The sequence below is a fragment of the Spermophilus citellus genome (assembly GCF_964194105.1).
Source record: "Spermophilus citellus genome assembly, chromosome: 2".
Lineage (NCBI taxonomy): Eukaryota > Metazoa > Chordata > Mammalia > Rodentia > Sciuridae > Spermophilus > Spermophilus citellus.
Window position 1 is genome coordinate 224260922 of NC_138183.1, and position 13560 is coordinate 224274481.

The window sequence follows — 13560 nt, forward strand, 5'->3', positions numbered from 1 at the left end:
GTAGATAGGATTGAAAGAAGATATTTTAAACAAAAGGTGAACATGAACAGAAGTTGAGATTTAGAAAATTACAGAGCAGATTTAGGAAAATCAAGTCAGCTTATTTACAATGGAAAAGTAGGATATAGGACCAGAAAAGTAGGTTGAGAACATAAGATTGGGATTATGAAGCCCAGAATTAAGGAATTAAATCGACCAGAGTAACCTGTAAAAATGAGAAGTAGCATTATAACAATTTAAAAGGAAAAACTAAGGTGGGGAGGGAGCTTAAGGAAGTACATAGAAAAGGAGAATGTAAGCAATATTCGGATCTTTTGTGGTTTTTGATGACCGATTTTATAAGATAGGATATGCCAACATATCTCACATGCTGTGTTACCACAGATCTATTAGATGCTCCAAATCAACAGTGAATTCTCTAGTCATATATGCTGAGACAACTCAACCATATAGTCCCCACTTAGAAATCATAGTTAAAGTAACATAGAAATCCATGGGCTGGGGTTATAGCTCAGTGGTAGAGCACTTGCCTGGCACAGGTAAGGCACTGGGTTCAATTCTCAGCACCATAAATAAATAAATAAATGCATCATATCCATCTACAACTAAAAAATATTTTTTAAAAAAGTAACAGAAATCTTAAAGAAGAAAATCATGACCTCATTTAACCCAGTATTTTCCACAATGATTTTAGGTTTATAGAACTTCCTATTTTATAACTCCCATCATAAAGAACCAGTATTTCAAAAACCATACTTTGGGAACCACACCAGTCCATGTTATATGATATGAATAGATTGACGTAGTGATTTGTACATTAATATTGTATTTTCTTTACAAACAATAAAAAACAAAAGCATGAATTTGATAAACTCTGTTTCTGGGTAGAAAATTGTTCTTGAGCTCTAAGGTTAAGCTATATCTCTTAAGGCTTGGCCTTGTTTCATCCAAAATGAAATATTTTTCTAACAAAAGACCAAAACAGCTATAACAATCTCTGTATTGACTTCTGTCGCCTTAACAAACATCAGCATCTGTGCTCTTAACTTTGGGTTCAAAAAGAAAGAACCTTTATTTTTAGAGTGCTTTTTAACTTTAACGGAACATATGTAAAGGTTTTGTTTGGGAGAATAATAAGAATAAAGCTGTGTCTCTTTCATTATATTATTACACATAATCACTGCTAAGAATTTGTTAAATTACATTTTATGTACAAAGAAATTTGAGGCTTAAAGATGTTGCTTTATTGGTCCAGACTAGCTGTTGTATATAAAAATGAGGATTTGGGAGCATCAGATCTCATGCTCTTTCTAATGAAGCACTCCTCCTTAAAGAATAAGAGATAAAATTACCACTTTTATTGTATTTGTTTGTAAATTATTCCCAAACTTCTTAGAAGACCTACCCGCCAAAACTACTGTGTTTACTCTTATTCTTGGTTGGAGTTCGCCCCCTCTACATAATTATTAGTGTCAATGTGTTTAGTAGATACATGTTACCTTTATACTTTTCACTGTAACTGCTAAGGATACCAATCAAATAATAAAGAAACTGGCTCACAATCCCCAGCACCACCCAAAAGGAAGGAAGGAAGGAAGGAAGGAAGGAAGGAAGGAAGGAAGGAAGGAAGGAAGGAAGGAAGGGAGGGAGGGAGGGAGGGAGGGAGGGAGGGAGGAACTGGCTCAGAAAGATTATGACTTACCATGGTCATAGGACAAGTTGATAACAGAAAGAGCACATACCTTCAACTCTTTATAGCACAAATACTGAAGTACTAGCACTTAAAATAGGAATTCCAAGTACACATCCGTTGAATAGAAGATTTGTTGGGTGAGGTGGTAAACAACATTTTTTTCATACATCTACAGTATATTTTTCCAATTAAGGAGGCTCATCTATATGAAAAATAATAGTACTTGTTACTTTATATCAAACATGAAATATTGCTATGATACTGTTTTTTAAAAGACTTATAAACAAAGCTTATAAAAGAAACAGACTTTACCTCCAACAATAGCATAATGATGAATATAGGCTTTAAAAGCCATTTCTTTATAGCTGTAATATTGTTCAAATACCAAGTTAGTAGAAAAATCTGGTTTATCATCTTTCTTATTTTACATGTTTTGATGTGTCATTTATAAATTATATTTCAAATAGGGTTTTTGTATGTGTAGTTACTTTGCCATTCTCTGAGAGTACTTTTAAAATAAAGAAGAATGTGTAATCTATTAAAAGGAAGAGTGGTTATCTCAGAGAATTGAATTAGGAATAGGGAAAGACTCTTTCAGTTTTTGTTTTACAAATGTATTTGTTTTATATTGTTTCCACATTATATTAATCAGTTATTAGCATATATATTACTGTTATAATTTTTCAAAGTTCAGGAAATTATTTCTAAGGAAGTAAAGAATATAATTAATAGGTTGCACATACACTTTTGTTAAAAAGTTAAAAAGTTCAAACATATAGATACTATTAAAAAACTTTTGTGTGCCTATTACCTAATTAGGAGATATATTAACATTAAAATGTTAATATAATTAAAATTAATATAATTTAAAATGTTGAAAGATAAATATCCTAAACTTGCCCTGTTAACCAGTAGCAAATGTGAGTTCTCAGGCTTTCCACCCTGATTCAGATTGGTATAAAAAATAGCACATGCTGCAGAAGCTCTACCACAGTGTCCTGCTGCAAAACAGTTGTAACCATTGGTTGCTGGGCAATGGACAACACAGCAAACCCAGCTCCCTTCACTTCTACGTTTATTTATCTAGATTAATGATGTAGACCATCATAAACAAACAAGATATTTGTTATATAAATAGGATGGCTAATGCATTTCAGGAAATTTTAAGATTTTCCTTAGCGTTCATGTGTACTTTCAGTGCTTTTAACCTTGAAAGAGATATAGGTTGTTTGGAAACCAAAATTAAAGTTAGATTGAAAGAGTACAATATGATCTCCTTACCTCATGATAAATCATACCATGAATTTTAGGAAGGTAAACTGGGTTTTCCATTTGAATTGTTTCCTAGCAGATAGAAAGGAATTATAAAATAATTCATTTATGTTAAAGCACAGAATAGTCATATCTGTTAGAGGAGAAAATCTCAAGTTATTCTTGGTAATCATGCCCTATCAAAATTCAAAGGAAAATCAAATCCAAAATAAAATTTTTCATCAGTAAAACAAAATATTACAATTCCAGTTTCTATTACAACATGTTTGTCCATTTATAAGAGTCGTGAAAGTTGCAAGTGCAGTATATTTCAAATATTTTACAAAATATGATGTATACTGTTAGCTGTGATGGCTGTACTGCACAATATTAACAGTACAAATGCTGCAAGGTCTCTGAACAGATTGCTTCCGCAATTAGTATCTATGTACTAAGTTAGCAATAAAAATATAAGCAGGTCCATTTCCTGAGGCTCTACCTAACAGAGATGTTGCAAAAAGAAAATGAAATAATGAATAATCATTTTAAGTGTGAAATATAAAACATTATCCATGACACAAAGTCTAATAAAAATAATAACATTAAAACTGGAATTGGGCTTCAGATCTCAAAAAAGATGCTGTTTTTATATTCTTCTACTCTTTGGTTATCATGGTAATCAGTGGAAAAGCTTTGGGGCTTTTTATATTAGTAACCGCTTCAACTATTTAATGGATTGGCCCTTTTACTACTATAACTACCATCCTTATACACTTAGCTATTTCCATTAAACAATCAGTATGGTCAATCAAAATTATCATACTGCTTATAAATGAGTGTGTAACGCAGCCTGAGTGAGAGCTTTTTCCTAAAATGCTTGTGTTATCTCCTATCATGTCTATACAATTCAGCCCCATTGACTACAGTATCATTAATTTGACTGAGACTTGTCCATCTTCAGATAATTTAGTGGCCATTATTCAGTGAGATTATCTTATTTAAGAAAAGTCTAGTAGTGACATAAGCAGGATAGTGGAATTGAAAGCTCCAGACCCTTCTTCCTTCCACAGAAACACAACACATAGACCTATTCTCTTTGTAAGAAACCCAGAAACCAGTTAAAAGACTCCCCTCCAAAAAAGCACAAGACTCCGCAACTGCACCTAGGCTAGTAGGAAAATTCGTGGCACCCTCTTGCAGTATTTCCTTCTCCTGACATAATAACAGGTATTCAAGAGTTGTCTTATCCCTTTTGTATTGCTACAACAAAATTCCACAGCCTGGGCAATTTATAAATCACAGGTATATATTTCTCAGTTCTAGTGGTTGGGAAGTCTTAAATCAAGGTAACAATAGGTTCTGTGAAGGCCTGTTTCTCAATAGATGGTGCCAACTCATTGTCCTTTCATTGTGGAAGGAATGGAAGGGCAAGAAAGTGCTCCCTTTGATCTCAAGTTCTTTTAGTAGGCTATCAATCCCATTTGTGAGGGTGAGACATGATTAAATTATCATTATGAGTCCTCTTAATACTGTTGCATTGAAGATTACTTCAACATGGATTTTGGAGAGGAAGTCATAATTAAGGAGGAAACTCCAAGCACCTGGCTTCTCTCTAGGGAAAGAAAAAGACGACTGGACCATATACCTATGTTCTGAGTTTGCAGGGGAAATGGCCAAGGACTAGATTCTGTGTCACTTCGCTTAGAGCATTGATAGGACCTGGCATATTCTCAATGCCTGGAGCCACTGAAAGCAAAGGAACTAGGTGATGTGCTACTGCTCCAGAGGACTTGTGGTATAACAGACATGGGCCAGTACACTTGGTGACCTCTTCCTCAGGGGAAAAGAGAAGCACAAAACATCTATCCAACATTATAGCTTTTCATGTGGCTGCACTAGGACTGCTTTTTTCTCACCTAACTCAAGGCAGGACCTTGATGGCACCCAACATGCTCTAGATCCCTAGAGGCTACTGAAATCAAAAAAAGAAATACATAGTGTCCTGCTGTTTTAGAGAACTTGTGGTACAGCAGAGAGACACCAGAGGGAGCAAGAGATTGTAAGCTCCTGAACAAAAAGAAACCAGCGAATCCTGTATGAATCTAATCACACAAGTCTAAAGAAGACATATCCACAGAAAGGAGAGCCCCCCCACCCAGAATCGCTTACTGGGCTGATTGCTAAAAGTTTCTTCCTGTGCAAAAGTCTGCAAAAGATTTGGAGAGACAGCTATTTTTTTCAAATGTGTTGATACCAATGCAAAGTTACAAGGAACATGAAGAAACAGGGGAGAATGGCCCAATCAAAGGAACAAAATAAATTTCCACAAACTCTAAAAATGTGAAGTATAAGAATGAATTACCTGACCAAAGAAAAAAATCCAGAATAACCATCATAAACATAATAAGCTTGGGGGCGGGGGGAATGCCTGAATAAAATGAGAATTTCGACAAAGAAACAAAAAAATGTAAAAAAGAACCAAACAAATTTGGACCTGAATAATACAAGAGCTCATATGATTTGCATCTAGAACATACCCCAAAGGCTCATGTATTAAAGGCTTGGTCTCCCATGCAGCTGTATTAAGAGTTGGGACTCTTTGGAAGTGATTAAATAATGAGGGCACTGATCTCTTTGTTGGATTAATCCACTGATGGATTAATAATTTGGTAGAATTATTGAGAGGTGATAGAAACTATTGGAGGTGGGACTAGGTATATTCCCTGGAAGGGCATATACTATCCCTGGTCTCTTTTCCCATTCATCTCTTCTCTCCTTCACCCCCTTTCCTTCCCAGTTGCCATAAGGTATAAAGTTTTGCTTTGCCATACCCTTCTGCCATAATGGATTGCCTCACCATAGGCCCTGAAAGAATGGATACTAGCTCACCATGAAAAGAAAACTCTAGAATCATAAGTTGATGTTTTCAGGTATTTTGTCACAGAAAGGCAAAGCTAACTATAAGAACTGAGCTGAAAAGGAGGTTCAAAAGCAGTCTTGATCAAACTAAGGAAAGATTTAGTAAACATGAAGACATGTCATTTGAAATTATCCAGAGAAGCAAACAGAAAAAAAAAAGAGTAAAATAAAGCAAATTAAATTAAAGAGTAAATTATGGGACACCATTAACCTGACCAATATACATTATCATGAGAGTTCATGAAAGAGAAGAGAAAAAAGCAAAAAGTTATTTCAGTAAATTAGTGGGTAAAATTTCTTTCCAAATCCAGAGTAAGAAATTGATTTTAAAAACATGATGGATCCAAATAAGAAGGATCAAAAAAGTTTACACTAAGGGGCTGGGATTGTGGCTCAGGGGTAAAGAGCTCACCTAGCACGTGGGAGGCCCTGGGTTCAATCCTTAGCACTACATAAAAAAATAAATAAATAGGTAGGTACGTACGTAGTAGATAGATAGATAGATAAAAGTTTACACTAAGACACAATGTGATTAAATTGTCTGAAATAAAAGAGAATTTTCAAAGCAGCAAGAGAAAACAAATCATCATGTACAGGGAATTTTTTTTTTAAACTATCAGGTTTCTCAGCAGAAACCTTGGCGAATAGAGAGAATAGGATGATACATGCCAAGTGCTGGAATAGGGGGCAAAAAAAAAACCAAACTCCCAATAAAGAATAGTATATCTGGGGCTGGGGTTGTGGCTCAGTGGTAGAGTACTTACCTAGCACCTGTGAGGCACTGGGTTCAATTCTCAGCACCACATATAAACAAATAAATAAAGGTCCATCAATAACTAATAAAAATATTTTTTAAAAAAAGAATAGTATATCTGTCAGACTGTCCTTCAAAAATGAAAAAAAAAAAGAAAAAGGAGAAGAGATAAAGACTTTCCCAAATTAAAAAATTTAAGGTAGTTTATCACCACTAGCCCTGCCTTCCAAAGAGTCCTTCAAGTTGAAGTGAAATGACACTAAACAGCAACACAAAAATATTTTAATGAACACAATATAGAATGATATGATTTGTGACATTGGTAACAAAGTACTGGGAGGGAATAAAATTGTAGAATTTGTTGTATATAACTGACATTAAGTTGTTATCACCTTAAAATATATTATTATAACTGAAATGTTTTAGGTAAGCCCATGGTAACCACAAAGAGAATACCTATGGAACATACAAAATAAAATAATAAAGGAATCATCAAAAGCATATCCCTACGAAAAAAAAAATCAATAAAATACACAAACCAGCAAGAAACACAAACTATGAAACAGACCAAAAAAATGGCAACAATAACTTTTTCCCTATTTTACTTATAATTACTTTAAATGGAGTAATATGTCCAGTGAAAAGATGCAGAGTGGATAAATGAATTTAAAAGTGAAATCCAGTTAATAATATTTAAAGAGATATCCTTAGATTTAAGGACACATATTGTCAAATCATATTTTATATTTATACAAATATGCCACAATGAAACCTACCATTCTATATAAATAATATACACTAATTTTTAATAAAGGCACAGTTAAGATAAAAGGGAGAGGATGTGGATGATGTTCCATATGAATGTTAACTAACAGAGAACAGGAGCAGCCGTATTTTTTTATTTTAATTTGTTATATATGACAGCAGAATGCATTACAATTCATATTACACATATAAAGCACAATTTTTCATATCTCTGGTTGTATACAAAGTATAATTACAGCATTTGTGTCTACATACATGTACTTAGGGTAATGATTTCAACCTCATTCCACCATCTATTTTACCCCCATGCCCCCTCCCTTCCCCTCCCACCCCTTTGCTCTATCTAGAGTTTGTCTAATCCTCCTGTGCTCCCCCAACCTTCCTATTATAAATCAGCATCCTTATATCAGAGAAAACATTCAGCATTTTGTTTTTTGGAATTGGCTAACTTCACTTAGCATTATATTTTCCAACTCCATCTATTTGCCTCAAATGCCATGATTTTATTCTCTTTCAGTGCTGAATAATATTCCATTGTATATATACACTACATGTTCTTTATCCACTCATCTACTGAAGGGCATCTAGGTTGGTTCCACAGTTTAGCTATTGTGAATTGTGCTACTATAACCATTGATGAAGCTGTCTCCCTGTAGTATGCTGTTTTTAAGTCCTTTGGGTATAGACTGAGGAGTGGAATAGCTGGATCAAATGGTGGTTCCATTCCCAGTTTTCCAAGGAATCTCCATATTGCTTTCCATATTGGCTGCCCCAATTTTCAGTCCCACCAGCAATGTTTGAGTATGCCTTTTTCCCCACATCTTCAGCAACACTTATTGTTGTTTGTATTCTTAATAATTGCCACTCTGACTAGAAAGAGATGAAATCTTAGGGTAATTTTGATTTGCATTTCTCTAATTGCTAGAGATGTTGAACATTTTTCATATATTTGTTGATTGATTGTATATCCTCTTCTGAGAAGTGTCTGTTCAGTTCCTTCACCCATTTATTGATTGGGTTATTTGGTGGGTTTGGGGGGGGGATTGTGTTTTGGTTTGGGGGGTTTTTTGGTGTTAAGATTTTTGAGTTCTTCACTCTCAGCATCACCAGTTGCTGTGTGCGCGGATTACCGAGCTAGCTCGCAATAAACGCCTCTTTGCTGCTTACAAAAAAAAAAAAAAATATATATATATATATATATATATGTTTTTGAGTTCTTTATATAGCCTAGAGATTAGTACTCTATCTGATATGCATGTGGTAAAAATTTGCTCCCAAAATATAGGCTCTCTCCTCATTCCACTGATTGTTTCTTTTGCTGAGAAGAAGCTTTTTAGATTGAATCCATCTCATTTACTGATTCTTGATTTTAATTCTTATGCAATAGGAGTAGCCATATTTATATGAGACTAAAACAGACCTTGCAAAAACTGTCAAAAAAAGATAAGAGCATTATTATAATAAAAGGATTAATTCAATAGGAAGATATAATTGTAAATGTTTGTACCCAACATCAGAGCACCATACTGTATGAAATATTAAGAAAGCTGAGAGATTTAGATAGCAATACAATAATAATAGATTTCAATAAACCTCCCCTAATCAATAATGGGTAGAATACCCAAAAAGAAGATTAGTAAGGAAACAGGGCTTGAACAACTGTATAGACCAAATGGATCTAACAGATATACAGAACATTCCACCCTACAGTAGCATAATACACATTCTTCTCAAGTGTACATGAAACATTCTTCAGGATAAATCACGTTAGGTAATAAAACAAATCCTAACAAATTTAAGAAGATTGAAACCATACCAAGTAATTTTTTCTGATGTCAGTGGAATAAAACTATAAGTTAACAGCAGAAGGAAAATTCAAAATTCACAAGTATTTGAAAATCAGGGCAATACCAATATCTCTCTCTCTCTCTCTCTCTCTCTCTCTCTCTCTCTCTTTTCTTCTTCTTCTTCTTCCAGTTCTGGAGATTGAACCCATAGGCACTTTGCCACTGAGCTATATTCTTAGCCCTTATTTTTAATTTTTATTTTGAAACAGGATTTCACTAATTTGCATTGAATTTGTATTCCTTGGGGCTAGGGATGTGGCTCAAGCGCCTGGCATGCGTGTGGCCGGGTTCGATCCTCAGCACCACATACAAACAAAGATGTTGTGTCCGCCGATAACTAAAAAATAAATATTAAAAAATTCTCTCTCTCTCTCTCTCAAAAAAAAAAATTAAAAAAAAAAAGAATTTGTATTCCTTCTGTCTCAACCTCCCACATCACTGGAATTACAGGCATTTTCTACCACATTCAGCTACAATATGTTTTTTAACAACCAGTATATCAAACAAGAAAACAAAAGAGATATTATAAAATATCTTGAGACAAAAACAAAACTACAACATATCAAAACTTAGGGACACACAAAAGCTTTACCAAGAGGAAAGTTTATAGTAATATAAACATACATTATAAAAGAAGACAGGTCTCAAATTAACAAGCTAATTCTACACTTCAGGGAACTAGAAAAAGAAGAACAAACTAAGTTCAGGATTAGTAGAAAGATAGAAATCATAAAAATTAGAGCAGAAATAAAGACTAGAAAAACAAACAAAACTAAGTGTTGACTTTGAAAAACCTCACCAAAACTGACAACCTTTAGTGAAACTAAGAAAAATAAAAGAGAGAAAATCAAATAGGATTAGAGATGAAAGAGAAGATATTACAATTGATGCTACAGAATTTTTTAAAAATAAAGATTAGAAAAGACCATCAAATTGGGATAAGCCAAAAGAAGTGGATAAACTCCTAAAAATTTAACCTACCAAGACCAAATCATGAAGACATTAAAAATATGAACAGAACTAGTAGGTTTATTGAAAACCCTTCCAAAGAAAATTCCAGGACCAGATGGCTCCACTGGTGAATTCTACCAAACATTTTAAAAAAATTAATGCCAGTTCTTGTCCAACTCTTCCAAAAAATTGAAGAAATGGAAACCATCCAAACTTTTTTATGAGGCCAGCATTACTCTGATATTAAAGCCAGAAAAAGAAAAATCACAAGCCACTATCTGATAAATGAAGATATAAAAATCCTAATTAAAAAAAACAGACAAACTGAATTCAGCAACACAATGAAAAACATATATACTATGACCAAGTGAAATTTATTCCTGGGATGCAAGGATGGTTCAACATACAAAAATCAATGTGATGTACCACATTAACATTTCAAAGGATAAAAAAATCATATATGATTACCTCAATAGATGCAAAAAAATCATTTGACAAAAATCATACTCTCATGATAAAAAACAATAGCCTAAGAAAAAATGAAATTATATCAACATAATAAATGCAATATATGAAAAGCCCATGGCTAAGGTACTCAATGGTAAAGAACTAAAGTTTTCCTCTAAGATTGGGAACAAGACAAGGACTTGGAAACCCTAGCCAGAGCTACTAAGCAAGAAAAACATCCATGTTAGAAAGGAGATAGCAAAATTATCTCTTTGAAATGACATGATTTTACATGTAGAAAACCCTAAAAATTACACACACACACACACACACACACACACACACAGAAACAATAAGTTCATCAATGTAGCAGGATTTTAAAAAAAGACGACACACAAAATTTAGTTGCCTTTCTGTACGTTACAACTAAATAATCAAAAAGAAAATTAAGAAAGCAATTTTATTTATAAGGCACCAAAATGAATAAAATACTTAAGAATAAACTTAACCAAGGAAGCAAAATACTTGTTTACTTAAAAACTGCAAAACACTGCTAAAATGAAAGAAGAAACAAATAAATAGAAAGAAATCTCATGTTCATAGATTTGAAATATTAGTATTGTTTAAAATATTCAGTAATCTACAAACTCAATGAAGTCCCTATAAATCACAGTGGCATTTTTAAATAAATAGAAAAAATAATTCTAAAAATCATGTTGCATCATAAAGGACCCCAAATAGACAAAACAATCATGAGAAAGAAGAGTGTATGGGGGCCTCACATATCCCAATTTCAAAATTATTACAAAGCTGCAATAATCAAAACTATATAGTACCAGCACACAAAGACATATAGATGAATGGAAAAGAATAGCCCAGAAATAAACCCAAATGTGTATGATCAAATGATCCTTGACATAGATTCCAAGAATATACAATAAGGAAAAGGTAGTCTCTTCACTAAAACTGAAAGAAACTGGATATCCATATGAAAAAAAAAAACTGGTATTAGACCTTTATCTTATACCATACCATACACAAAAATCAAACTGAAAACCTTATGCACAGAAAAGGAAACAACAAAGTGAAAAGGCAGCCTATGGAATAGGAGAAAATATTTGCAAACCATATAACTGAATATATACGAACTCCTAAAACTAAATGACAAGAAAGACAACCTATTTCAAAAGTGGGCAGAGGTGGGATTTGCAGCTTAGTGGTAGAGTACTTGCCTAGCATTTGCACCACTAAATATTTTTAAACAGTCCTTAATTCTCAGCACCTCAGAAAGAGAAAAGGCAAAAAAGACTTGAATAGACATTTCTCCAAAGAAAACATAAAAAATGGCCAACAAGTTTATGAAAAGATGCTCCAAATCACCAATCATTAGGTAAATGCACTGTGAAATATCACTCATATCTGTTAGGAAGGATATTGTCAAAATAATGGAAAATAACAAGTGTTGACAAGGACGTGGAGAAATTGGAACCCTCGTATGTAATTGGGGTTATGTAAAAAGAATGTAAAAATTCAGTTCTTTACATTCTTAAAGTAATGTAAAATGAGTGAAAATATTCAGCCACTGTGGAAAAGAGTATGGAAGTACCTCAAAAATTAAAAATAGAGCTTTCGTGTGATTTAATAATTCTACTTCTAGGAGTGTTTTTCCAAAAAAAGAGAATTGAAAACAGAATCTCAAGGAGATACATGCACTAACATGTTCATTGCAGCATTATTCATGATAACCAAGAAAAAGAAGCAATCTGAATGTCTATCAACAGATGAATGAATAAAGAAATGTATTATAGACATACATGAGAATATTATTCAGCCTTTAAAAAGAAGGAAAGCCTGGGCTGGGGTTGTGGCTCAGTGGTAGAGCACTCACCTAGCATGGATGAGGCACTGGGTTCGGTCCTCACCACCACATAAAGATAAATAAATAAAGGTATTGTTTCTATCTATAACAAAAAAAAATATTTTAAATTAAATAAATAAATAAATAGAAGGAAAGCCTACTGTATGCTACAACATGGATGAACCTTGAGTACATCATGCTAGATGAAACATTTAGCCACAGAAACACAATATTGCATGATTCTGCTCATATGCATATCAAAAATACACTCACCAGTGCAAAAAGTAGAATGGTGCTTGCCAGGAACTGAGAGGAGGGAAAATAAGAAATTGCTGTTTTATAAATAGAGTTTCAGTCCTGAAAATTAAAAACTTCTAGAGATTTGTGGAAAACATTATTCTTATAATTAACAATACCATACACTTAAAAATTAATCAAGAAGGTCGATCTTATAGTATGTGCTTTTACCAAAATTTTCTTAAGTATTTAATTGTTTTGATCTTATATGCCAACATCTTTATAACAAATTAAGAATGTTAGGTTGAGACAAGTTTGTACTGAAAAAGGCAACACTAATTAAAATATAATGAGATAGTAAAAATTCTCTAGGCCTAATGATTTATGGAAAATATGCATGACTATACTATGTTGAAATCAGCTTTCACTATCTGCTTATATGTTTATTTTCAAAAACGTGAAATTACTATTTATTACAGATAACACAGGAATTTATTTTTTTCTTCACCACAGATCTATTTATAGCACTTTAGTTGTAATTTGTCCTATTTTAGGGGTATTTCAGGTTTGATTTTTACCATCCATGGTAGACACATTATAGTAAATTTGTTTTCTCAACACATACAATATGTTCACAATACTTCTGATCTTTCTTATCAGTGTTTAAGGTTATAAACAGTGGGAAACTATTTTAAGTATAAATAATACTATAAGGATCTAGTAATTTACACTTTCTAGGTTTCCACTTACTAGATTCTTCTAGTATTATTTATATAAACATTTTTAAATTTTACTAATAAGATTAATTTACAGAATCTCATTAAAATGTATGCTTTAT

The 13560-nt window shown here is 33.1% G+C and overlaps 1 protein-coding gene across 2 annotated transcripts in view; it reads left to right on the forward strand.

Annotated features, from left to right (window-relative positions):
- The window catches only part of ELP4 (elongator acetyltransferase complex subunit 4), a 249056-nt gene that overhangs the window by 198320 nt on the left and 37176 nt on the right, over nt 1-13560 (forward strand). The window lies entirely within an intron of this gene.